General features: G+C 46.0%; 1 protein-coding gene across 4 annotated transcripts in view; it reads left to right on the top strand.

The window, feature by feature from the left end:
• Positions 1-26,852, top strand: part of RFFL (ring finger and FYVE-like domain containing E3 ubiquitin protein ligase) — a 58,966-nt gene that overhangs the window by 4,555 nt on the left and 27,559 nt on the right. For 2 of the 4 annotated variants that reach the window (XM_010861497.1, XM_010861494.1), the window contains exon 1: positions 13,102-15,320. The exons of the other annotated variants lie outside the window; for them this stretch is intronic. The gene's annotated coding sequence lies outside the window, so the exon portion shown is untranslated. Of the gene's footprint in view, positions 1-13,101; positions 15,321-26,852 lie in introns of those variants that run through there. 4 annotated transcript variants of the gene reach the window in all.

Genomic DNA, 26,852 nt, shown 5'->3' with positions numbered 1-26,852 from the left:
CCAGGCAAGAACACTGGAGTGGGTTGCCATTTCCTCCTCCAGTGCATGAAAGTGAAAAGTGAAAGTGAAGTCGCTCAGTCGTGTCCAACCCTCAGCGACCCCATGGACTGCAGCCCACCAGGCTCCTCCATCCCTGGGATTTTCAAAGCAAGAGTACTGGAGTGGGGTGCCATTGCCTTCTATGAAAGTTGTGTTACTAAAGGCCAAATCTAATCTTTTTATTCTCAGGATGTCAGAGTGGCGTTGGGTCCCTGTTTCCTCCTTAGCTGGAGAGGTAAAATCCTTTACAGTTTGACCGTACCCTACCTGTTACTCTTGCTTGTTTTATTTTTAATTTTTAAAATTTATTTCCTTTTCCTTTTTTTACTCTTTGGCTGTACTCTGTAGCATGTGGGATCTTAGTTCCCCAACCAGGGATTGAACCAATACCCTCTGCATTAGAAGGCAGAGTCTTTCTTACCACTGGACCACCAGGGAAGTCTTAACTCTTACTTGTTTTATCTTCCTCCCTCTCCTTTTCCCGGCCATTTCTCCTTTCTCCAACCTCACTGACCTTTTAATTTTTCCAGTCCCTGATTATACCACGTCCTTCTAGGACACTGCTTTTTCCTAGGGGGTCCCTCCTTCTCTGACAGGCAAAGTTAGTCATCCCCTGGGAGACGTAGTTCATATGTTACACCTCCCCTGACTTCCTCTGGTACAGTTCTTCCTTATTTGAACTTCTGCAGCAAAGCCTGTCTCTTCTGCTGGATTGTTGAATTCCTTCACTGAACCTGGTCCTTGACCTAAAACTTAGCATCGTCAGACAGTGGCTGAAGTAGATCCCCAAGGTCAAACCACTAGCCTAAACATCTTTATTAGACTTGGCAGTATGAGAAAATCCATAAGCTCTCTAGTTAGAAAGCGTGGTTTTGGTTCCTGTTTAATGAACTTGAGCCTATAGTGCCTGTTCTGTATATGTCACTTGGAATCCTCAGGTAACCATCCAAAATTTGAAGATTGATAGGACTTCCTGAAACCTAGTTCTGGATCATCACCTAAGTAGTATTGTACCTTACAGAATTATTCCCTTCTGTCATTTTATTTAATACCTATAAGACCCTGTGTTGGGAAGGCTTTATTATGCATATTTTATCGGTGATTGTAAAGCTACTTCTGACATTGAAGCATACATTCATGTAAGACTCAGAGGGAAAACATGTTTTTACACTGCTGTAAGCACCTGGCTTCTCTCTTTATACTTAAATATACCTTGGGTTCTATAGAAAAGGTGGTTGTTGTTTAGTTGCTAAGTCATGTCCATATATGTGACTCCAGGGACTGTAGCCTGCCAGGCCCCTCTGTCCAGGCAAGAATACTGGAGTGGGTTGCCATTTTCTTCTCCAGGGGATCTTCCTGACCTAGGGATTGAACCCGTCTCCTGCATTGGCAGGTGTATTCTTTACCACTGCACCACCAGGGGAGCCCGGACAGAAAAAGAGCCTTTGCTCAATAGGTGAGTGCTGAAGGTCTTATCCTTTTGTAAGGTCACTTTATCTTCAGGGTGGATGGAGGAGGTACCTAGAGCCTGCTTGGCCTTGAAGAGGCCTGGACCGTGGTCGGAGACCTTGTTCCAAAGGAATGGTACGCCCACTCCAGCCTCCCAAGCTTTTCTGTTGTGCTTCACGTATCTAGAATTTATTAAAATCTACTCAATAGTGGAGTGTCAGACCAGGTTGAGGAGTGAAGGGAGTCATCACAAAATGGGATAAGCTGAGTGTTAAGAACAGAAGGAGTTCCACATTAATTCCAGTAAATGATTATGTTTATTCACAACTTTTGGGGGACTAACATGCCATATGTGGGACTGTAGAATTTGATTATAAAAAGAGGAACCATCAGGGGCTGGGACATAACCTCTGGTCTATACTGGCATGTGGGATCCAATTTTGGTCCTCCCATACTTAAGAGAGGAATAAAAATAATTAAAAAGTTTTTTTAAAAGTCCTTATTGTTATATGTTAAAAAAAAAAAAGATTTTAGCCTAGAGAAGCAAGAACTGAGGGGTGGCTGATTACCATCTTCAAGTACAAGAATAGTTTTTGCCAGGAGGATTTTGATTAATTGGTCTTCTTGTACTTGAAAGATTTCAGAGGAAATGGGCTTCAATTGAAGGAGGAGTGATTTTAATGAATATGAGAAAGAGTTTCTTGATCATCAAAGTTGGGAAACCTTTGAATGACTGCTGAAAGAGCGTTGAATTTCTGACTGTCAATTATCCATGACTGTGTAACAGAGCGTCCTAAAACTTTTGGTGGCTTCAGATGACATTTTGTTTGTGATTCAGTGTGTTAGTAATTCAGAGGAGGAGGACGTACCGCTTTGCTCCACTGATGTGATCCAAGATGACTTCACTCACGTGTCTGGGCCTTGGTGCTGTTGGCTGCGACATTTTGGTTGTCCTCCGTGAGGTCCCTCTCTCTCACGGCCTCTCGTGATTCATTAATCCAGGCTGGGCAGCTTTTACATGTGCTGTTTGGCTTTCCAGGGGGCCACAGTGCAGCTGCAGGACCTCTTAAGGTCTAGGCCCATGTTTCATACAGAGACTTCTGCCCCATTTTTTTGGTCAAAGTAAGTCACACAATGTAGCCCACATCCAAGGGGAGGGGACGTGGGCGCCACCTCTTACAGGGCAGAGTGTCAAAGTCACACTGCAGAAGGGCATGCAGCATGCTTGGGGTTATTGTGGTCACTTTTGGAAACAATTGACCACACTGACCTTATAGATTTTAAGTGAGATAATTATATCAATACATATTTATTGAGTAGGTAGTTTGGGCGTATACTTTACAAACTCGGCTGCGTGTCAGAGTCATCTGGGAGATTTTTATAAGCACAGTCTCCTTAGGTATCACACATGTGACTCAGCATCTGCTGCGGGTGTTCACACGTTCTGCGTCCTTTCTCTCAGGTAACTGTCAATAAAATGAGGCTGGGGTGAGGGGAGGGAACAAGACTGATCGAGCAGGTGTAGCATATGAAGCAGAACGGCAGGTGGGGACTTCCCTGATGGTCCAGTAGCTAAGACGTCTGGCTCCCAATGCAGGAGCCCTGGTTTGATTCCTGGTCTGGGAACTAGAGCCCACATGCTGCAACTGAAGCTCCTACATGCCACAACTAAGACTTAGGGCAGCCACATAAACAGGGAAACGAAGAAGAAGCATGGCAGGTACCTTAAAACAGGCCTGCTGGTGTCCTCGTGCTTCTAGGGCTTGGCTGATGACAGCTTTGCCTGGCAGCCTCCACCTTCCAGGCTGGAGCCTGTGAATTACATCTCACTGAGTCAGCAGATCACCAAAGGAGTGTTTCTTGATGCCTCGCTTATGTTTTCTCAAAGTTCCTTTTCCTTTATAGCACTTTCTCCTTCATAGCAATTCCTAGTTTATAATGAAATATTTGTGTGATTATTTGACTGGTATATAATAGATAAATGTAGGTCTGCTTTGCTTTCCAGTATCTTAACATAGTGTCTGTCTCACAAAAGGTACTCAGTAACTATTTGTTGAATGAATAAGTGGTTGATTGAAAACGTGAATGAATGGAGATTTGAATTTGGTTTTCATGGGTGATTAGAATTTTGGACAGGTGTAGCAAACGAATGGGAAATTCACATTCCTGAAGCAGAAATTGTGGGTTGTGTTACCCATATAATTTCAGAAGATTGGAGGAACTTGTTTGGGAAAGATGAAGGGTTTGGTTTTGAGTGTCCTTGGTGTGCTAGATTTGAGGTCTGGCTGTCGAGCAGGCATTTGGAAATTGCTGCTAACACTGAAGGGTGAGATTGAGTCCAGATACTTGGATTTGGAGGTGTCTGACTAAGACGGAGGAATCTGTCCACCAGATACTTAGTGAGCTTCCACCGTGTGCCAGCAACAGCGTTGTCGGGAGGGTGAGCTGAAGCCTGACCGATAAGGAGCAGACTTTGTGAAGAGCTCTGGAGGATGCTCCTGGCAGGAGAGGAGCCACAGTAACACATGAAATTTTTTTTTTTTGAAGGAGTCAAAATAAAAGGAGACCACCAAGGGTCTAGAGAGAGGTGGACAGGAGTGATGGCAGGTAAAGAGGGTGGCTGTGTGTGTCAGTTGCTCAGTTGTGTCTGACTCTTTGCCAGCCCCATGTAGCCTGCTCCTCTGTCCATGGGATTCTCCAGGCAAGAATACTGGGGTGGGCTGCCATTTCCTTCTTCAGGGAATCTTCCCAACCCAGGGATCGAACCCAGGTCTCCCACACTGGAGGCAGACTGGTTTGAGCCACCAGGGAAGCCCTGATGGGAGTGGGCAGCATGAGGTAAAGTGGGAGAGGCAGGCAGGGCCCAGATCACCTGGGGCCTCTGTGGGCCACATAGGGAGTCTAGGCTTTACAAGAGGGCACGGTGGCTTTCAAGCAGGAGAGTAACAGTATTTTATATTTTATTTATTTTTCCAGAATATATATTTTAAAAGGGAAGTTTACCTTGACTACTGTGTGGAGAATAGAGTGGCAAAGAGGGTGCTAGGGTCTTCCCTGGTGGCGCAGTGGTTAAGAATTGGCCTGCCAATGCAGGGGACGAAGGAACTAACGTCCCACATGCTGATGGGCAACTAAGCCCCCATGTAGTGACTGAGACTCGACTCAGCCAAGAAGAAATGAATAAACAAATATAAAAAACCAAACAACAACAACACGAAGGGGTCAGTGAGGAGGAGTTTGCTCTAGTTCTTGAGAAAGATAATGACATGTAAGACAGGGTCTGGCCATGGACACAGGTGGGATGTTTGCAGGATATATTTTAAAAGTAAATCCAATAGCATTCACTAGAGAAGGAAAGCAAGAATGGTTAGTGCAGAGCCCCAGGGGACATTCAGGGGACAAAAGGAGGAGCCAGGGAAGGACAGGGAGGAAAATGGGTCTTCAAAGGAGAGCCAGACTATTGTGTTTTCAGTGGGAACCAAAGGGAAGAAGAAGCTAGGTCATTGGTAACTGGGAGGTTGTCGAGGTTTGATGTAGGAAAAAGCCATGCATTTAGTCATCACAAGATCATTGATGACCTTGGAGAAAGGGCTTTTAGCAGAGAGGAGCAGAGTTCATGAACAACTGTGTGATGTGGAAGTGAAGTGGAGCACCATCTGTTCTGGGGGAAGCTGGGGATTGAAGAGGAAGACCTGAACTGAGAGCTCACTTTGTGCAAGCGTGTGTGTAGAGAGCAGTGTGTGTGTAGAGGCAGGCTTTCTAACATCTGTGATGGACCAGTATTTACTGGGCATGTATTCTGTGTCGTTCACGGTGCTGGGAGCTATACCAAGTCTATTCTGTTTACCTTTGTCTCAAAACAATTTCCATAGAAGTATGGTGATCTCCAAGATCAATTTCCAAATTCTTCAGACAGATATAACCTTCCTTTGGAGTATGGGAAGAAATTATTAGAGCTAAGTTTTTCTATATTTTTATCTTAGCCTTTGAAATTTCTTTTTAGTATTATGCTTTAGATAGAACACTGTTTGTGTAGTGCTGTTGATCAGTTGCTAAGTTGTGTCTGACTCTTTGTGACCCCATGGACTGCACCATCTCCCGGAGTTTGCTCAAGCTCATGTCCATTGAGTCGGTGATGCCATCCAACCATCTCATCTTCTGCCACCCACTTCTCTTCCTGCCTTCAATCTTTTCCAACACCAGGGAAAGATGTTTTCCCAACTCTTTTCCAGTGAATTGGCTCTTTGTATCAGGTGGCCAGAGTACTGGAGCTTCGGCTTCAGCATCAGTCCTTCCAGTGAACATTCAGTACTGATTTCCTTTAGGATTGATTGGTTTGATCTCCTTGCAGTCCAAGGGACTCTCAAGAGTCTTCTCCAGCCCCACAATTTGAAAGCATCAATTCTTCGGCGATCAACTGAAAGAAAGAATTGAAAACATCAATTCTTCTTTATGGTCCAACTCTCACATGTTTACATGACTACTAGAGAAACCTTAGCTTTGACTATACATACCTTTGTCAGCAAAGTGATGTCTTTGCTTTTTAATACGTTCGCTACATTTGTCATAGCTTTCCTTTCAAGTAACAAGAGTCTTTTAATTTCATAGCCGCAGTCACTGTCCGCAGTGATTTTGGAGCCCAAGAAAGCTTCCACTTTTTCCTCTTCTATTTGCCATGAAGTGCTGGGACCAGATGCCATGATCTTAGTTTTTTTGAAAATTGAGTTTCAAGCCAGCTTTTTCACTCTCCTCTTTCACCCTCATCAAGAAGCTGTTTAGTTCCTCTTCATTTTCTGCCATGTCATCTGCGTATCTGAGGTTGTTGTTATTCTTTCTGGCAATCGTAATTCAAGCCTGTGATTCATCCCGCCTGGCATTTCCCATGATGTACTCTGCATATAAGGTAAATAAACAGAGTGACAATATACACCATGATGTACTACTTTCCCAGTTTGGAACCAGTCAGTTGTTCAACGTCCGGTTCCTAACTCTTGCTTCTTGACCTGCATACAGATTTCTTAGGAGACAGGTAAGGTGGTCTGGTATTCCCCTTTCTTTAAGAATTTTCCACAGTTTGTTGTGATCCACACAAAGGCTTTACCGTAGTCTATGAAGCAGAAGTAGATGTTTTTCTGAAATTCCCTTGCTTTCTCTACAATCCAAACAAATGTTAGCAATTTGATCTCTAGTTCCTCTGCCTTTTCGAAACTCAGCTTGTACATCTGGAAGTTCTTGGTTCATGTACCCCTGAAGCCTAGCTTGAAGGCTTTTGAGCATAACTGTACTAACACATGAAATGACCACACTTGTACGGTAGTTTGAACATTCTTTGGCACTGCCCTTTTTTGGGATTGGGATGAAAACTGACCTTGTCCAGTCCTGTGGCCATTGCTGTTTTCCAAATTTGTTGACATATTGAGTGCAGCACTTTTATAGCATCATCTTTTAGGATTTTAAATAGCTCAGCTGGAATTCATCACTTCCAATAGCTTTGTATATAGTAATACTTCCTAAGGCCTACTTGGCTTCACATATCAAGATGTCTGGCTCTAGGTGAGTGACGACACCAATGACCCAGACCCACACATCTGGGTCATTAAGAGCTTTTTCGTACAATTCTTGTCTAATTTGCTGTTAAATATAAATATATTGGAGATGTGCTAAATTTTTTTTTTTTTTAATCAGTGGTCAAAAATGGTGGATTCTACTGGTCTGGTGATTGAGATGTAAAGAAAAGAAAAGGTAGAGAGAAGGATGGGAAATTAACATGCCAATTAGGCTACACAGTGTTTTAAACCTCTTAAAAACCCTGTGAAGTTATTTCCCCTATTTTACAGACAGGAAAATGAAGTCTAGAGAAATTAACTTGCCCTAGATCACACAAGTTCAGTGATAGAACTGGAATTTGAAACTGGATCTGTTTTACTTAAAAGCCTTATCACTTCCCTTATTCTCCCCGCTCTTTTTCTGCTTACTGCTTTTTCATATTTTTCCATTTAAAGCTGACAGTGATTCTACAAGGAACAGATTAAAATAACTATTCTGCAGTTTGAGGAATCTGAGGCTTCAGATGAACTCCTGACCCCAGCGTTCTCCACTGTACCACCATTGACTCTCCAGTGGATGGGACCCAGCTGAATTATTTTGGTGAAGTAGAAGAGGAGACTTCTGGTTATCTGACAAAGAAAGAGTGGAAGAGGGCATAGGGGTTGGAAGATTCTTAGACAAAGGAGAAAAGAGTAATGGTTTCCATATTTTGAGCTCTTACTGTGTTGTTAAGGCTTTGGGTTCATTACCTCATTTAGGTCCTACATTTTATAGATCTGAAAGATGAAGTTTAGGGAAGCTAAGCACCTCAGCTGAGGCCGCACAGGAAGACTTTGAGTTCTGTCTGATTCCAGGTCCCATGTCCTAAATCCTGCATGGCTTTGCTCTTCAGAGAGATGCTATGAGACATCAACTAGAGATGAATAAAGATTTCCAAGCCCAAGGATGGCTTGGTCCCAGTTGTATGAACTTGTTGGAAACCCAGTAAATAAAGTCTTCTGACTTTTCTGTAACATTTGGTAGCTCGGGTGTGGAGAGATTGAGGAAAGGAAGGGGACGAAAGGGGTAGAATAAGAATTCAGTAAATTGGAAGAGGGCCTCAGAATATGGGAATGGCAGATCAAAATGGATCTAAGAAAAGTTGTATTTGAAGTTCATTGTTATGACAAATATTTATCGTGGTTCTGTTTGATGCACAGCATTTTGGGATGTGGAGCAAAAGAATGCAGAGATGGATAAGATCGGATAAGATAGGCTCTGTGACCTGTAGAAGGTTAGAGAGGGAGATGGATAAAGTGTTTCGCCACAGTGTGTGATTAGAGGGTGTGCGAGAGGTGGAAGGCAAGGAGAGGTGTGGGAGCGTATTGTCCAGGTTGGCTCATTATAGATTGGAGGTGGCATCATGCAGGACTGGCCTGCTGAGCTCCATGTAGCATCTCAGGAAGCCGTCTGAGGGTTTTGGGCATTACAATTTAGGTCTGGTTCTCCTAAATGGATTTTGTTTTGTACCTGGAAATGATCAGGATTTTGGAGACAGGGTTGTGTTCAGGCTTGAGTGACTGAGCTCAGAGGGGTGGTGGTGGTTTAGTCGTTAAGTCGTGTCCGACTCTTACAACCCCATGGACTGTAGCCCGTCAGGCTCTTCTGTCCATGGGATTCTCCAGGCAAGAATACTGTAGTGGGTTCCATTTCCTTCTCCAGGGGATCTTTCCCACACAGGAATTGAACCTGGGTCTCCTGCATTATAGGCAGATTCTTTACCAACTGAGCTATGAGGAAATGTGGAATGCCAATTTTTATTTTGAAGTGGATTCCTTTTCTGTTGACTGGATCCTGGATTTGTCTGGGACATTGCTGTTCAATATCAAGAGATCTGAAAACTGATGTTTAATAATAGCAGGCTTGCTTTCGTGAGCATGGACTAATGTGATAGGATAGTTGGTAGGAGAGAGCACAGTTACAAAAAAGCTGGGATTCTTGATGGTGCGCTGTGTGCCAGGTAGCACCCCAAATGCTTTGCCTGAAGGAGGACATTTAACTCTCTCAGTGATCCTCCGGCAAAGGAGACACAGTTATCCTCAGTTTACAGAGGAAACCAAGGTTCTGTTCAAACTGGTAAGAGGCTGAACTGAGGTTGGAACCAAGGCCCTCTGACTCCAAAAACTCATACCCCTGTTGCTGTTGTTCAGTTGCTAAGTTGTGTCTGACTCTTTGCTACTCCATAGCCTGCAGCACGCCAAGCTTCCCTGTCCTTCACTATCCCCCAGAGTTTGCTCAAATTCATGTCCATTGAGTCAGTGATGCTATCTGACCCATACCCATAACTGCTGCTATATGCTGTTTCCATTAAGCTTCATGAAAGACCTTGTCCCACTGCAGAGAGGATGGTGTGTTAGCTTACTGCAGTATTTCTCTGCCTTGCTTGGTTCTGAGTCAGTGTGGCCCCTTCTATTTTTTTCTAGGTTCCTTTGTTGACCACATTTTGATGTGACCGTATTCTTGGTTTAAATATATGAATGCCATCATCCAAGCCTTTCTACCCTCCTTTCTTCTTTGCTTTTGGTTTGGAAGACATTGCATCTCTTTGGAGGGACTTCAGGTATCGGCACACATTGATTTTGTGATGAGTTTATTATCTTAATTTTACGGGTTAAATTATGGGATTCCTTGAGCTCCAGTCCCTGCTCCCGTCCCTTCTCCACTGGGTTTAAGTTCAAATTCTGAGTCTGATTTTGGAATACTCGGTTTGGCTCCAATCCAGCTGTCCAGTTGAGCCCCGGCTCTCTGGATCATTTAGCTATTATTATTACTACCATCTCTCCCTTCATGGCCACTTACGTCTCTAATCAAATCTAGTTACTCACCGAAACTGTGTCCTTGATTTCCTACTTGCGTGCCCTTGTTTCTGTGGTGTTTTCAGCTTGAAATGTCATTCTTCCTATGAAGCCTTGTCTTCTCTCTCCCTGGGCGTAATCATTTCCTCCTCTGAGCCTCACAGTGGAGGATTCTTTTATATCTCCTTTATGGCACAGCACACTTTATGCCGTATATTTCAGTTGTTTGTGTACATGCCTTTCTCTCTCCTGCTAGACCATAACATCGTTGAGCAGGTCTATCTGGTTGACCTTTGTTTCTCCTCTAGACTCTAGTTCTGTTCCCTGCACATGGTAGGCAGTGGATATCTGTTGGATAAATGGATAAGCAGAATTTCAGATTTAAGAAAAAAGCTCACTGGTGTAGCTTTTTTCCCTCTTGCTTGCTTTTCTTCTTCCTTTGCTTTCCTTCTTTCTTTCTTTGCACTGACTCACCGAACTTGTGTTCGCCACTCCCTTTTCTTACCCAGATTTGCCTAATTCTTTCTCCATTAGCAGTCACTGTGTGGGAGGGAGTACCACATGTTGTTGGTCAGTTTTCTCCATCCTTTGTGGCTCCAGATTCTCTCCAGGAATCCTATGACCAACATGGGAACCAAGTGGTGATTACATTCCGATCTTAATGAAAAGACCATGTGTAAAGAAGCGTCCTCAAGGTTTGTTAATAAATGGCTTTCAAGTGGAAAACTTTCTGATATCTATTTCAAGGGAATGGGATAAAAAATCCTTGGGTGCTCAGGAGGTAGATCAAGGTGTATATTCACACTGTGGGGTATGGGATGTTAGAGGATCTTGTTGACCAAGGGAATAATGCAGGAAGCCACAGAATCTTCTGCTGTTACTGATGAATCCCTGCATTTTTTCCACAGCTGGAAGAGACATTAGAGATGAATGTAGTGCAATTGTCCTCTTTTCCAGATGGAAAAGCAGACGCAAAGACGCTAAATGACTCGTCCATAAAAACTGGGGTATTCGTTGTCCAGCGTTTATTCCCAACGCTGAATGTGGCTTGGGGTAACCACGGGCTCTTTGAAAACAGTGGAAGTTTGGCTTGAAGTGGAGGCTCTGGGTCTCTGAAACTGAAGGCTTCTGCAGTGCTGAAAAGTAGATTGAGGTTGGTAGCAGATTGGATCAGGGACCAAGTTCACCTGAAGGGTCCTGTTAACTGTTGCGATCGCTCGGCGAGATTCCCTTCTGAGAATCAGTTCACTGGGGGCTGGCCGACAGAGAGCTGCTCCTTTGACATTTGAAAAGAAGCCAATGTTTAATAATGAAAACATCTCCAAGTTTTCTTGTTCTTTTTCCCAGCCCTCACATCCTAAGTTTCGTTCCAGGCTTACTTTTCTTATCTCAGCACTATTTGTGTTAAGTTTTTATTGTTTACTCCAAGTCAGATGTCAGTATGAAGCAGCCTGGGGAATCCAGGAAGTGTCTGAGAGGCTGATGATAGGTTTGGGGTGCTTTTTAGGTGCATCTTTCACCCGACTCCTAGAACTGTGTATTCTGTTGTCACTGAAATGCTGTCCAGTGAACCAGTGGTTTGGCAGATATGAAAGGTTACCCATTTGTGGCTAGGGAGCAGCCCTGTAAAGCGATCAGATGGCCCAGAACAGGAAGTCAAGTGCAAACAGGATGTGCTTGTCTTTACTGTGACTTGTACGCCTACATTTTGAAGCTTGGTGTGGTTAGTAAGTCAAGAGATGAGCTTGGCTGAAGAGTCTCTGTTTCTGCTTTGAAAAGGAGCTAAGGCAACAAGACCTATACTGCCCTTGCCTTAATAGAGGTGCAGATCTTTTTTTTTCTGGGGATCAGGTCACTCTTCCCGGCACATGTGGTTCTTCCTAGCCTACACCATATTACATCTGTTTTACAAAATGAAACCCCTGAATTGACTGCTGATCTGTTACTTTTGATAGATGCGAGATTCACGCTGTATTTGGTTATTTATTTTTTGATAACAATAGGAAATTTTAGCCTCTAAGTCACTTTTTAAATTACAGGTACCTTTTATTGAATTCCAGGATTTCTAAATCTCCTTTTGAGTGTTTCCTGAGTTAGGTAGTTTATAAATAACCGCAGGGTCTTTTTAGTCTTTCAAAATTTCCTTGAATGTGGAGGCTGGATCTAATTGTAACTGCTGAACTGTTTTACACCTCAGCAAGTTTCTGGAATAATTTGCTTGGGGGTCACTCAGCTGGTAAACAATCTTCAGAACTCCTGTTTTTTGACTCCCCATTCCTCATTGCTTCCCACTGTGGAATCTGCTTTATTATGTCTCTCTCGGGGTCTTTGTGGATTATTAAAAAATGCTTGAGTTATTTTAGAACAGCACCATTTTGGTGAACTCATGAGTTCAGGGCAGGTGAAGCTTTGGGTAATATTATTTTGTGTAATCTGTATCCTTTCCACATTGCAAAGAAGACTGTTCTGGTACTTTGTATTGATAATACAAAGGAGCAGATGGATAAAAGTAGCAGCACATCCCAACATCCATGAAAGCAGCATCTCTTCCTGGTATCGGGATGGGTGTCTGTTTTCCTGAATCTGTCAAGGAGTGATGAACACGAGGCAGTTTGCACTGTGTTGCGGGATATATAGGCAAAGAGTGAGACCTGAAGGCCGGGGAAGCGCAGGTTTTCTTCACAAGGAGATAGTGTGCAGTGAATACAAGGTTTTCTTTGTGGTCCTAGGTGAACTAGAAATCTCCATTTCTGCTTCTTGGCATAGATACTGGGCATTTCACATCCCGGAGTGAGCAGACAACATTTCAGAAAGTCGGCATAATTTTCAGATTGAGATTATATACATCGAACAACCCAAAGGTCTTAAGGAGTTAGTCTGAATTCGTCCTGCCTTTGTCCCCAAGTCCCATCTGACTTGAGTGCAGCACACAGTTGCAGAGCACCCAGCTGGGGGACCAGAAGTGTGTATCTTCCAATCCTCTCTGAATTTGGTTAACTGAGAGGCGTTGAGGAGCTAAGGGAGAAAAGTCTAAGCTGTCTCTGGGCTTTGGGGAAAATTGATAAATTCATTAGCAATGGGGTTGAATTGGAAGGAATGTAGCAGTGTAGGGCTGCACTTTAGATGGTCTTCGCAGGTAGCTCAGTGGTGAGGAATCTGCCTACCAATACAAGGAGATGCAAGAGACGTGGGTTTGATTCCTGGATCGGGAAGATCTCCTGGAGTAGGAAATGGCAACCCACTCCAGTATTCTTGCCTGGGAAATCCCATGGACAGAGGAGCCTGATGGGCTGCAGTCTGTAGGGTTTTGAAGGGTGACTAAGCAGGCTGGCAGGCACTTCTGGTAAACCACTTCTGACCACCTTGGAGACAGTTCTTCAGGGATTATAAATTAAGAGCTGGTGGGAGGGAACTGGAGTCATTTAGTTCTTAGAGGATCTTTGGAAGACTAGATTAAGCCCTATTAAAGGTATCAGTTTGTTTGTTTTTTGAAGTAGGGGATATAGCAGATAAACTGTCACAAGTAACCTTAGAGTTTCTTTAAATTATTTTAGTGAGCACCTATTATGTACTAGGGCCCAGTGTAAATGCTTGTTATTTTAGTCCTTTCAGTTACCGTTTCAGTGAAGCAGGTTCTGTTGTTCTTGAGGAAATGAAGGTTTGAAGAAAGTATGGAGGAATCTAGAGTCTTTGTTCTTTCCACGCCCAGTACATTTGGTCACATCAAGTACATCATTTTGATCCCAGACAGGATCCCTGTCTGGAGGCTGTGGCTTTCCCCAGGGCACAGGAGGCTACAAACCCCCTCAACTGGTCCCTCCCTCTGTGTATGTTTTTCAGCTCAGTTACCAGGTAGTCAGTCCCAGTATCTAGTGAAAGCAACTTCTTCAGTCAGAAGGTGCGCAACAGCTTGTCTGGTAAATCTGTCCCCTGCACTGAGAGAACAGGGAGAAGCAGAGTCTTCTTCATCTTGGTGGTCTTCCTCGTCAGTTTTGATGGGAAAAAGGATCCTCAGTAATTAAACTGCAGATCCGTTTATTCTGTTTTCAGTGTTGTCAAAGACTTCACTCTGCACTGCTTTCTTCCCTGACTGACTCGCCCTTCAGGGCAGAATGCAGGGGCAGAAAAGAAATGCGCAGGTTTCTCCGTCGCACCATTCAGCCTGTCGTCTCTCCTGAAAGCCGGGCGAAGCAGCAGCCATCTAATCGGTCAGACCCCGAGGGTGCTATTTTGGCGCAGCTCCATTGGTTAGAATTACTTTCCCCTGAACTTCAGAGCAGATGCTGAGGTCCCTCTGCAGATATGTGTCATCCACTAGTTGGAACCAGGGAGTTTCCAGGAACATTTATAACTTGTGGTTATTATGTATGTTTTTCAGTTGTTTACAACAAACAGTTACCACTTCAGAAAAAGAGCTCATTTGTTACTGGTGGAAAGTGAAATCCCTCTCCTTCTTCCCTTCTTCTTGTCATTGTAACCCTTTCTCCCCCTTCGACCCTGTGCTGTTCTGGTTCTTACCTGCCTTTTGTCCTCTTTCTGTCCCACCTGGCACAGGCTGTGCGCTCAGTAGCGACAGGCAGAGGTCTGCTTGGACTGTGTCTGGTCAAAGTCTGTCTCATTTCTCTTCTGTGTTATCTTCTCCATGTGCTCTTTTCATCTTCCTGTGTATTCTTTGCAGCTCCATTGCAGCACCGTTTCAGACCACAGCCTCCAGGAGGGCACTGATGCCTTCTTTGCCTTCGGATGCAGGGGCGGGATGGAAGTGAAGAATGTGTCCATCTTCCAGGCTCTCCCTTTCTGGTTTTTTAATGCTGTAATAACTGCCAGTTGTAACATTTTTCTATTACTTTTCGAAGGTCAGTCTGTTCCCGTTCTTTTTTCTTTTTTTCAAGCAATCTTAGCAGACGCCTAAATTATCTTCAGGATGTGTGAGGTAGGCACGTTATCACGAGAGCTTTCCTTAAAGGGACTGCTGTGGTTCTATGGGTTGAAAACCCATCATTTGCTCACCACCCTGGAATTATTATGGTGGAGTTTTCAGGAGCGAATGTTTGTCCCTTCCCCCCAGCTTTGAGAGCCCTGATGCTGTTATCATTAGTCAGACTTCAACAAATACCTGATGATCACATTTGCCTGGCACTGAGGCTGGAAATAAAGCTATAAAGTGACTTGCTTTTGTTTCCTGTTTCACTTTCTGCTCCCTAACCATGGGAGACGGACACTCTAGAAAGAATCATACAAACCGTCAGCCAGGTGCTTCGACGTGGCATTGCCGCAACGCTCACCCTCTGAGAATGTACTCGCCGTGTCGTGTGGGGACCATGCCAGGTTTTGTCCTTTTGGGATCACTAGCAGCTGGACGAGGGCTGAGCAGATGAATGTGTGACAGTTGTCAAGAGGCGTTCAAGACTGTGAGAGCACAGACGGGGCCCAGAAGGTTCCCCTGAGGAAGTAAGTGCCGCTGGAGGAGGCAGGGTGGGAGCAGGGTCACTGGGGCTGAGAGAGGAGCTGGGGGGAGGTTCCTGAGGCCGCAGTAAGCTTGGCGTTTGGGGGACTGAAGGCATAGCAGGGTAGCTGGGCCCCAGAGCACCAATGACTGATTTTCATTTATTCAGTGGTTACCAGTGAAAGCACTTCTTAAAAGGGAAGATGATAGAGCATTGGTTGTAGTTGAGACAGTTAAGTCAGAAAGCCCTCTCTCCTCTACGGGAACAGCACAGGTGGGCAAGAGTAGAAACTGAAACACATTCCAAATGTCAAGGAAGAGCTTTATCTTCAGGAAGTGGATGTCTGCGTGACGCAGTGGTGCCCGGAGGTGGTAGTGAGCAGGAAATGAAGATGACTTTCTGGACGTGTGAATTAAAATTCTGGCTTCCCAGGGAGGGTTTTTCTGTCTGCGGTGCCTCTCACAAGGCCCTCAAGTGTTGAAGCTTGCCTTGGTGCGTAGGTTCCCCTTTGGGCGTCCCTGGAGCGGGGCAGGATTTGGTGTGATGGACTTCTCCCCGCCGCCCCCTTGAGAGGCTGTCCATGATCTCCTCCCGGCCGACCGTTGGTTGATGTTCCCCTCCCTCTCCCAGTGCACAGGCCCTTGAAGCCCTGCTGCTCCGGGTGGGGGATGTGGATGGTGAGAGCAGCCCCTCACCCCACTTTCTGTAGGACCACAGAGGACTCAGAGAACCCGAACTTAAATCCGGTCGCTGTCTATTGGTGCTACCCTGGTCCCTCTCGAGCCCAGTGTTCATTTACAAAATGAGCATTTCAGTTCTGATGTTTTTGGCTGCATTATTGTATTAAATGAGACACTAGATGGAAATATAACAACTCACTTGGCTCATGTTAAGTATTCTGTAGTGTTTTTACCTTTTCCTTAAAAAATAAACATTCCTAGGATCATCTGAGGAGGGACTTCAGGAGCCTCGAATCTGAATGCCTCCCCCTAGCTTTCCCCTTGCCTGTGCCTCAAATAACAGCACAGGCGATTCTCTCTCCCACCCAAGCTTTTTTTTTTTTTTTGCTGTGTGGTGCTGGCATGCAGGATCTTAGTTCCCTGACCAGGGATTGAACTTGTGCCTTCAGCAGTGAAAGCGCCGAGTCCTAACCACTGGACCACCAGGGAATCCCCTCACGGAAGCTTCTATCATTTTTGTATTGAAGCGTAATACGGGGATTGGAGGAGAGGGGAGCCAGACCCAGGTGCCTTGAAAGGACGTCTCGGTGTGGATGCAGGCTCCGGAAATGGTCTGGAGAGAGGCACACACTCGATCCCCGTTAGTTCTGTGCCTTATTCTGGTGTCCGCCATTCAGTGAACGGCTAATGCTGCCTTCCGTGCAAAACTGAAAGCCCAGTAAAGTCTGCTCCTTCCGTACTGAGCACCTACTCTGTGTCCAGCCCGGGAGGTTCAGGCGAGTGTATCCATTGCAGTGACATTCGGAGAAGCAGCTTCCTCCAGCTCCTTCCTTTCCTCACTGCTAGGGTTTAAGGTCAAGTCTGACTGAGTCTGGGCTTCCCAGGTGGCCCAGTGGTATAGAATCTGCCTGCCAATGAGGGAGATGCAGGAGATATAGGTTCGATCCCTGGGTCAAGAAGATTACCCCCAGAGAAGGAAATGGCAACCCACTCCAGTATTCTTGCCTGGAAAATGCCATGGACAGAGGAGCCTGGAGGGCTACGGTTCATGGGGTCGCAAAGAGTCGAACACGAGTGAGCATGCGTATACACACTGACTGAGCCTAAAACCAAAGTAAACATAGTTGGTAACTTCATTTTTTTCATATATATACTTTTACTCTTCTATTTTCTAAAAATTCAGCCTGAAAGGAAAATCTTATTTAGGAAATGCATTTTCTGTTACCCACATCCAAAGGACTGCCTTGGAGGATGGAAGACCCGCATTAGCTTTGGAAATGTTCCAGCCTTGAAGTCTCTGCTGTTTATGTCCAGCCCGTACACCACCTCAGCAGAGTAGTTGCTCCCGTTCAGGTCTTGGAGTTCTAAAGTTGCACAGGATACTTGTCTCCTCTGTGACTTAGGTGTTCTGAGTTCTTCATTCTGAAATAAACATCTCAAAGACAGTCCCAGTACCACAGAGAACATGCTTCCTTATCCCATACCCACCAAGGGAGACCAGTCTGTAGTGTGGTGAACCCGCAGGCTGCCTGCTTACAAGGGCCACGCCGCCCTACTTTATGCTCATTGTGTTGTCACAGCATTTTAAATCTTCCCCTTCTGGGACAGACCCCGGTCAGGCAGGTTTCCTGGAAAATTCCACTCGCAACTCCAAGATCCTGTTTTTTTTACATTAAACAGTTTTTGAGGGAATTTACGTTTCTTTCCACACTAACTTCTTTTTAAAACTTAGCAGCCTTCCAAGCTGAGAGATGATTTTAAACTTTAGGTGAGTTCTCCAGATAATGATTATGTCTTTGTTGTGTGGGTGATGTGATCAGCTGTGTCAGAGGCCCTGTCCAGCCCAGTCCCTTGGGCCGTGGGGAACTCGGGCTTTGTGGGACCAGAGGGGGTGAGGGACATTGGGTTTGCCAGCCAATAATCGCCATTGAACAGCCCGGCTGTTGCCATTTTACACTCGTAATGACGTATAGTTTAATGACCATTTATTTTGTTTTGCTGTTTGTGGAGCATGTACTGTGGGTTGGGCATTTGGTTATTTCTCATCCTTGTAGTTACCAGCAGGGGAGGTGTTACCCATCTCATACAGGTGAGAAAACGGACTCAGAAAACTTACGGAGCTTGTCCAAGGCAAGCTACCTTTTTGTTGTTGTTTCTTTTTTAAGAAAAATTACTTATTTTTTGGTTACACTGGGTCTTCATTGCTATACTTGGGCTTCCTCTAGTTGCAGAGAGCAGGGACGACTCTCCAGCTGTGTGCGTGGGCTTCTCATCGCAGTGGCTTCTCTTATTGAGAAGCACAGGCTCTAGGCATGCGGGCTTTAGTAGTTGTGGTGTACAGGCTTGGTTGCTCTGAGGCTGTGGAATCTTCATGGACCAGAGATCTAACCCATCTCCCCTGCACTGGCAGGTGGATTCTTATCCAGTGTATCCACCAGGGAAGTCCTGTTTCTTTTTTGCTTTTTAGTTTCTTTGCCACACCGTGCAGCATGTGGGATCTAGTTCCTCGAGCAGGGATCGAACCCGTGCCCCCTGCAGTGGAAGTGTGGTGTCTTAACCACTGGACTGCCAGGGAAGTCCCATGAGAGTGAAAGTTGCTGTGTTGTGTCCGACTCTTTGCGACCCCATGGACTATGGGGTCTACAGTCTATGGACTTCTCCAGGCCAGAATACTGAGTGGGTAGCTGTTCCCTTCTCCAGGGGATCTTCCCAACCCAGGGATAGAACCCAGGTCTCCTGCAGTGTGGGTGGATTCTTTACCAGCTGAGCCACCAGGGAAGTCCAAAAGCTACCTTTGTTTTTGATAAAGGACTTTGTTGTAGTCACCTTATATCACTATAAACATTGCCAAGATGCTTTGGGCCCTGAGGAGAGATAACTAGTCCTTGTCTCTCAGGCTGTATTGATAAAGTATGGACTATTTCTCCATTTGTTCATTCTGCAAGTTATTTGGGGGCCTGCTATAAAAGCCCTGCGCTAGTGACGTGGATAGAGACGTGAAGACAGATGAGGTTCCTGCCTTTGGAGTTTACACTGTAAACAGACAGATGTAACTACAGAGTATGATCGTTCTCCTGAAGGAAACCGAAAGGGCAAGTGGGTGACTGAGGAGGATGCCTCGGTGAGGATGCCTCCATACAGGTGCCATCTGAGCAGAGACTGAGGTTGGGAAGAAGAGTAGCAGCAGCGGGGGAGCAAGTGTGGGGACCCCAAGGCAGGAGCGAGCCTGGTGTCCCTGAGGAACCGAAAGGCTTGCCTGTATTGAATTACAGCTTGAGGCTCTTACAACAGTACTGCTACAAACATTCTTGTATACTTCTTTTAAGAAACACGTTTCCGTTGGGTGTATACCTGGAAGTGGAATTGCAAAGCCCCATGTGTGTAAATATGTGTGTTTCCCAAGGGGTGCTGCCAGTTCACTTTTCTGCCAGCAGTGTTAGATTTCCAGTCACTCTGTATCCTTGTCAACACTTGCTAGTGTCTGTCGTTTCCATTTCAGCCATTCCAGTGGGTGTTCGGTGATAACGCTCTGTGGTTGTAACCTGTATTTAAGACAGGGAAGAGTTTTTTGAACTGAGAGGTCCTGGACAGTGCCCATATGCCAATGCGAAATCTCCGGTAGAGTTAGAAACCAGGCGCTCAGAGGGGAACGGGCGGCAGGGCAGACAGACTGTTTTTAAGTTTATTTATTTATGGCTGTGCTGGGTCATTACTGTGCTGGCTTTTCTTTAGTTGCAGTGGTTTCTCTGGAAAAAGTGGGCTTCTCTCTAGTGGTGTGCAGGCTTCTCATCGCGGTGGCTTCTCTTGCTGCGAGCACAGGCTCTAGGGCTCGGGGGCCTCAGTAGTTGCGCCTCCTGGGCTCTAGAGCACAGGCTCAGTAGCTGTCGCACACGGGCTTAGTTGCTCCTTGGCATGTGGCATCTTCCCAGATCAGGGATCGAACCTCTGTGTCCTGCGTTGGCAGGTGGAGGGAGTCTTTACCACTGAGCCACCAAGGAAGCCCTGAATTTTTTTTTTTTTTTTGCAGGGGTGGGGTGGAATTGAGAACACTTTTCTTGTGATTTACAGAGTGTGGGCTTTAGGGTCTAAGCGACTTAGGTTCACATTCTGGCTTTACTACTTTCTGGATATGACCTTTAGGTAAGCAAGTTACTTATATTCTCTGAACCTTGGTTTTCTTACCTGAAAATGGGACTAGCTAACCTACCTTGCCAGACTCTTGTGAGGACCATGAGATAACACCAGGTGCTGCCTACCCGAGCTCAGTGGCTGGAGATGAGACATATTCCTCCAGGGGAGAATGGTGCTTTCTTCTTTACTTCTTAGAACATGTAATTACTTCTACAGTTATTTCAAAGAGGCATGGCTAAGCCATATTGATAGGTTTTTTGTAGCATTTTCTTTCAAAGTCATTGTGGTTGTATATTAATTGCTTTTTAAGGATGATATACAAGATGAAGCAAAGCCCATTCTATATTAATGATGCAGAACATGGGGGTACTTTCCTTTCTACACTTAATCGCGTAGATGCTTTTGACAATTCTAGCAATACGGTAGTAATAGCAAGCAAACCACCCTCAAAAAACCGGAGATGATTCTGTAAGGCTTGCAACTAGCCATTTTCTCATTTGCTGTGTCTGAAAGTGAAAGTGTTGGTTGCTTAGATGTGTCTGACTCTCTGCGACCCCGTTGACTGTAGCCCGCCAGGCTCCTCTGTCCATGGCATTCTCCAGGCAAGAATACTGGAGTGGCTTGCCATTTCCTTCTCTGCTGGATCTTCCTGACCCAGGGATCGAACCCCCGTCTCCTGCATCGCAGGTGGATTCTTTACCATCTGAGCAACCAGGGAATCCATGTCAGAAAAGTATGTATTAAAAAAAATAAAAAATACTTCTTTGAGGACGGGGGCATTTTAATTAGGTTTTTTTCAAAGGATTTTTACAATGTCTTATATAGTGCGTTCGAGAGGGCTTCCTGGTGGTTCAGCGGTAAAGAATCTGCCTGTCAGTTCAGGAGACACGGGTTCAATCCCTGGGTCAGGAAAATCCCCTGGAGGAGGAAATGAAGACCCACTCTGGTCCTGTTGCCTGGGAAACCCCATGGACAGAGGAGCCTTGTGGGATACGTCTGTGGAGTCGCAAAGAGCTGTACACGACTTAGTGACTAAACAGTGGTGACAACATACAGCAGGTTCACTGTATCTTAATTCCAAGATGTTGCTGTCTGTGTATTGGGATAAAGCCTGTTTTTGCAGAAGTACCTGGGCTCACAGAGCAGTTAACTAAACTCTGAAGAAACTGGATGAGAACCTTGGGGACCTCAAGTGTAGTGACTTGGATTTTGGTGGGTTAGCAAGATGGTTTTGAAGTTGCATTGCAGACTTGGAGATTTTCCTAGGATGCTGACATTCTGACCCTTCTCTCTTCCATGGGAAAGTCCATGGCCACCCCTGATCCCACTTAAAATCATTTGTGTTGGGTGGGCGGGCAAGTGGAGAAGTGATTGTTTTCAAATTACTTAGGATTCTAGGACTTAACAGGGACAAATCACATTATCTGCCTTCTCACCTCTAACTGTGGCTGTACTCAGCCTACCTGGAATAGGTCATTTATCTTACCCTGTTATTAGTACTGTCATTTTCCTGTTCAACAGGGTTTGGTCTACCAAGCTGACAGAACCCCATGTGCCAGCTAGCCACTCTGGCCTCAGACCACAGGGTTCTTCTACGGGAATGGTGCACTTACTTATTCACCCCAGCCCTACAGCTTCCACCTTTTTTACCCTTTAGGCAAATGGGAAGAGGAGAGCCTAGTAGGTTTCAAACAAACTTAGTAAGAGAGCAGTCAAACTATATTTGAAAATTAAATTGCCAAGTCCATTTTTTTTCTGAAGAGGGTGAGGGAAGTTGGGGGAGGAATTTTAAAGCCCTTGGCAAAGGTTAGATGGTAATTTTCTTTGCAGATCAGGAGGAAGTTTGCAGTTCACAGAGGGAAATTGTTCAAAGTTGTCAGTGTAGGGAGAATTCGTTTTGTTTTGTATAGGGGTATAGCTGATTAACTGGAGAAGGAAATGGCAACCCACTCCAGTGTTCTTGCCTGGAGAATCCCAGGGATGGGAAGCCTGATGGGCTGCCGTCTATGGGTCGCTCAGAGTCGGACACGACTGAAGCGACTTAGCAGCAGCAGCAGCAGCATAGTCAATTAACAGTGTTGTGCTAGTTCCAGGTGAACAGCGAAGGGACTCAGCCAACCACATACATGTATCCAGTCAGGGAGAATTCTTTTTTACTTTAATATTTTTGGGGAAAATTCTCTGTACACCCCACAGGTGGTTCCACTTTCTGTCCTTAAGGAACATCATTGGATGCCACATGTGTGTCTCTGTTGAGAGCTGAAGGATGAAACATATTCCCCAGAGAAAAGTGTTTCGTCTGGCAGTGTTAAAATGATAAACCTTGGCTTTCCCTTCCTGAAATAACCCTGGGTATAGTTGTTATTTGGGTTTCCCTGATGGCTCAGCGGTGAAGGATCTGCCTGCCAACGCAGGAGTGTGTGTGTGTGCTCAGGCATGTCTGACTCTTTGGTACCCCGTGGACAGCCCACCAGGGTCTTCTGTCTGTGGAATTTTCCAGGCCACAATACTGGTAGTGGATTGCCATTTCCTCCTCCAGGGAGTCTTCCTGACCCAGGGATCAAACCTGCATCTCTTGAATCTCCTGCATTGGCGAGCGGATTCTTTACCGCTAGCGCCACTTGGGATGTAGAAGAAGTGGGTTCGATCCCTGGGTCAGGAAGATTCCCCAGAGGAGGAGATGGCAACCCACTCCAGTATTCTTGCCTGGGAAATCCCATGGACAGTGGAGCCTGGCGAGGTCACAGAGTCCATGGGGAGGTGTCCATGCAGAGCAGTCCATGAGGTTGCAGAGTCGGATGAGACTTAGTGAGTAGACAACAACATCATAGTTGTTATTTGGGCTTATGGCTTTCCATTTTGGCACAACTCTCATTAAGAAATGTGTCTTGGTATTTAAATACACATCACAGAGAGTCGAAGCCTTGTCTGCTAACCTTGGTGAACCTGTTCTGTTAGGCTGGGCCGGCCTCAGTTATTTTTAGTGCTGGAGTCTCTTCCCCCGTGACCCCTTGCCCACACGTCCACATCCCCAGAATGAGGCCACATTCTCCACCCACACATGGGGCCTGTGGAGTAACCACTGGGCAAATTTCACATCTTCCCATAGAACCAGTTCCTTGTAAGTGCAGCCAAATACTGGGACAGGCTGACAGCTTTTTCTTTCAGAGCTGCTCAGAGGAGGCAGTTGAGATTAGAGCCAAAGTTAAGAGGATGAAAATAGTGCTGAGGAAGACAGATCCTCTTGACTCCCAGCTAAGGAAGATTCTTAGCTACTGTACCCAGAGAGCTGAGCTGAGCTATATATATCATGCCTGATGGGGACAGAGTCCCCACGGGGGCAAGGACCTTGTGGAAATCACTTTTGGACTCCCTGGGGCCCAGCACCTCTGGTGCTTCCCAAGCACTTGTGAAAGCACAGGAATTGAAACACTACACAGCTGGCCACCTCTGCACTTTTCCCTCCCAATGGTACCCTACCCAGTGGGGTCTGCCCGTGATGTGGCCAAGTCCTTACCGCTTTCTTTTTTTTTTTTAATTAATTTTTATTGCAGTATATAGTTGCTTTACAATGTTAGTTTCTGCTGTACAGCAAAGTGAATCAGTTATCTGTATACATATAAGCCCTCTTTGTCACCACTGAGCACTGTGTGCTCTACAGTAAGTTCTTGGTTATCTATCTTATTGTTGTTCGTTCGCTAAGTCATGTGCGACTCTTTGTGACCCCATGAACTGCATCACACCAGTCTTCGCTGTCCTTCACTGTCTCCCTGAGTTTGCTCAAACTCATGTCCATTGAGTCAGTGATGCCATCCAACCATCTCATCCTCTCTTGCCCTCTTCTCCTCTTGCCCTCATTCTTTCCTAGCATCAGGGTCTTTTTCAGAGAGTTGGCTCTTTGGCATGAGGTGGCCAAAGTATCTATCTTATGCACAGTATCAATAGTGTATATAAGTCTCAGTCTCTAATTTGTCCCACCCTTTTCCTTCTTCTTGTGGTTAAATATTTCATTCTTCATCTCTCTTTGCTAGTGCTGTCAGCTTAGCTTTGAGCCCATCTGTCTTCACCTCTGCTCCAGTCTCTGGGGAAAGAGGTGACCTTTCTCCTGCCCCGGGGGAATCCACCCCCATGTCTTGGTCACCTTTCTCTCCCTCATGGCCCTTGTTCCCATATTTATTGCCAGCTTCCCTTCCCTTCCTCTGTCAGCTTTGAGTCTTTGTGGGGTTTCCTCTGTGGTCTCTGAATATGTCTGCCTTTCTCTTATCTTGAGACCTGCTGCCTTCTCTCTTCCCTTCACTGTCAAAAGTTTCGAGAGAGAAAAGTTTATCCTTAGAGTCTGGCAACTCCTCACTTCTCACTTGCTTCCCAACCTATGGTTATCCATCAGCTTCTCTCTTCCTAAACGGCTGGGGCATGGAGCACACTCAGTTTCCTAAAAATAGGTTCATCATGTTCCTCTGTGCATTCTACTCTCTGAGTCATTTGCCAGCGTCGAACATTTCTTTTTGAAATTCCAGACAGTCTTCCAGTTCTCCCACCTCTGAGCATGGTTCCTTCCTTTGCGCCGGTTGGTTCTCCGCTGCTTGCGCATTAGATCACATGTTCCTGAGAGCTCTCCCAGGCCGTCCTCTCTTCTGCCCCAGACGGTCTAACCATCTTCCTGCCCCTCTCTGGCTTTTGGTACTTTGCAGTAGGTGAGGATCCCCAGGCCTGTATTTTCAGCGGACGCGGTACATCCGCAGACCCCCACAGGTACTAAAACTCAACTCAGAGTCTTAACCTACCCCTCCTTCCGCAGACGTGCTCCTCCTGAGGGCTGTAGCTCAATCAGGGATTCTACTCTCGCTCCTGCTGTGTCACTCAGAGCCGGTCTCTCTCCCCGCCCCCAGCTCTTCGGTTCATGGCCACATCCTGCTAAGTCTGTCACAGATCTCTGTCCCTTTCTCTTCTGCCCGTATCCTCATATCTTCCTTCCCACCCGCCCCTCACAGATTGGTCCTCCACACTGCTTATTGCTGTAGTGGCCACTCTAAAATACAGGTAAGATCACAAAGCCTCGTGTGGCCTCAACCTTTAATGGTGTCCCGCTACCTATAGGATAAATTCCAGCCTCCTTACCAAGGAATACAAAGTTTTGTGGGTGGTTTTTTTTTTTTGGCTGCTGTGGGTCTTTACTGCTGCACGTGGACTTTCTCTTATTTGCAGAGATCGGGGGCTACTCTCTAGTTGCGGTGCGCGCGGGCTTCTCATTGCGGTGGCTTCTCTTGTTGCGGAGCAGGGGCTCTAGGCACGCAGGCTTCCGTAGTTAAGGGCTTGCGGGCTCCAGAGCGCAAGCGCAGTAGTCGTGGCACATGGGCCCAGTTGCTCTGCGGTAGGTGGGATCATCCTTGACCAGGGCCTGAACCTGCATCCCTTGCATTGGCAGGCAAGTTTTTTAACCACTGGGCCACCAGGGAAGTCCTGGAATACAAGGTTTTGAGTGGCTGCATTTACTTGTTGTACTCTCGTCCATCCCTACCCTTATCTTTGACCCAGCTGAGCATTTTGTAGTTTCTTTCATGTCCTGGTCCATGCTGTTGGTTTTTGTTTTTGTTTTTTTTGAAAAGTCTTTTTGCTCTTGACTTTCTGGCCCATAATAGTGTTACTGAGCAGGGTTCTTGGTCTCCTTAATAGAAATTGATCAGAGACCAGACAAGAAATCCAAGCAAGGGTTTATTAGGGCCCCTGCTGCCCCAGGAGGCAGCGAGAACAAGCAGCAGGTTACCTTGCCTGCTTGCTGAGGGGCATGTAGAGCTCTTCCTTCAGTGGGTGCGGGCAGGGAAGGCTGGCTCCTGGGGCTGGCTGGAGGGGTGGTCTGGGTGGTTGCCTGCCTGTTGGGTGGCATTGTGTGCAGAGGGCAGGCTCAGTGCCCTGCTTTTGCCCCCAGCTCTTCAGAAGTGGCTGTGTTGTGTCTTTGGTCTTTTTGTGTCTTGTTGCCCATAATTTGCCTCAACACATGCACAAGGTTATTTTTAATCCCTTACAGTTTTCTTTGTATTTTGTGGTTCGAAGAGATGTTTATCCTGGTGCAGGCATTGCGACAAAGGGTCCCATGTCCCAGCTTGTCTCAATAGGGTCTGTCTTCCCTGGTCACTCCTCCACCCCGGAGGACGGAGCTGATCATTGTTCTCATCTTTGTCACCCTTTCCCTGCTCCCCTCACTCCCCCAGCCCCTGGCTTCCTAGGTGGCTCAGTGGGTGAAGAATCCACCTGCAATGCAGGAGATAGGAGATGTGGGTTTGATTGCTGGGTCGGGAAGATCCCCTGGAGGAGGGCATGGCAACTCACTTGAGTATTTTTGCCTAGAGAACCCCATGGACAGAGGAACCTGGTGGGCTACAGTCCATGGGGTCAGACACTGCTGAAGCGACTGAGCATGCACACACCCCCTTGCACTACACAGACCTCTGTTAAAGCACCCTGAAATTTCAGTGTTTGGTTTTACATTTCTAGTTCCTGTATTAGACATGAACTCCATGAGGGCAGGTGCTCGATCAAAGCACTGGCCCCTCTAAAGGCTGCAGGCACAAATGAGCGGAGGTTCTGACAAGTTTCGTGAACCACCCACAGCCTTGTCTCCAGGTTGTTCTGCTACTCCCTCCCCCCACCTCATTCTGTCAATTGACACATCCTGCTGACTCTGTCAGAAATCTGTCCACATTTGGGACAAGCCTGGAAAGCCAAAT

Source organism: Bison bison, unplaced genomic scaffold (genome assembly GCF_000754665.1).
Source record: "Bison bison bison isolate TAMUID 2011002044 unplaced genomic scaffold, Bison_UMD1.0 scf7180017864472, whole genome shotgun sequence".
Taxonomy (NCBI): Eukaryota; Metazoa; Chordata; class Mammalia; order Artiodactyla; family Bovidae; genus Bison; species Bison bison.
Note: the sequence above shows the minus strand (reverse complement) of the source record. Positions and strands in the feature narration are given on the sequence as shown.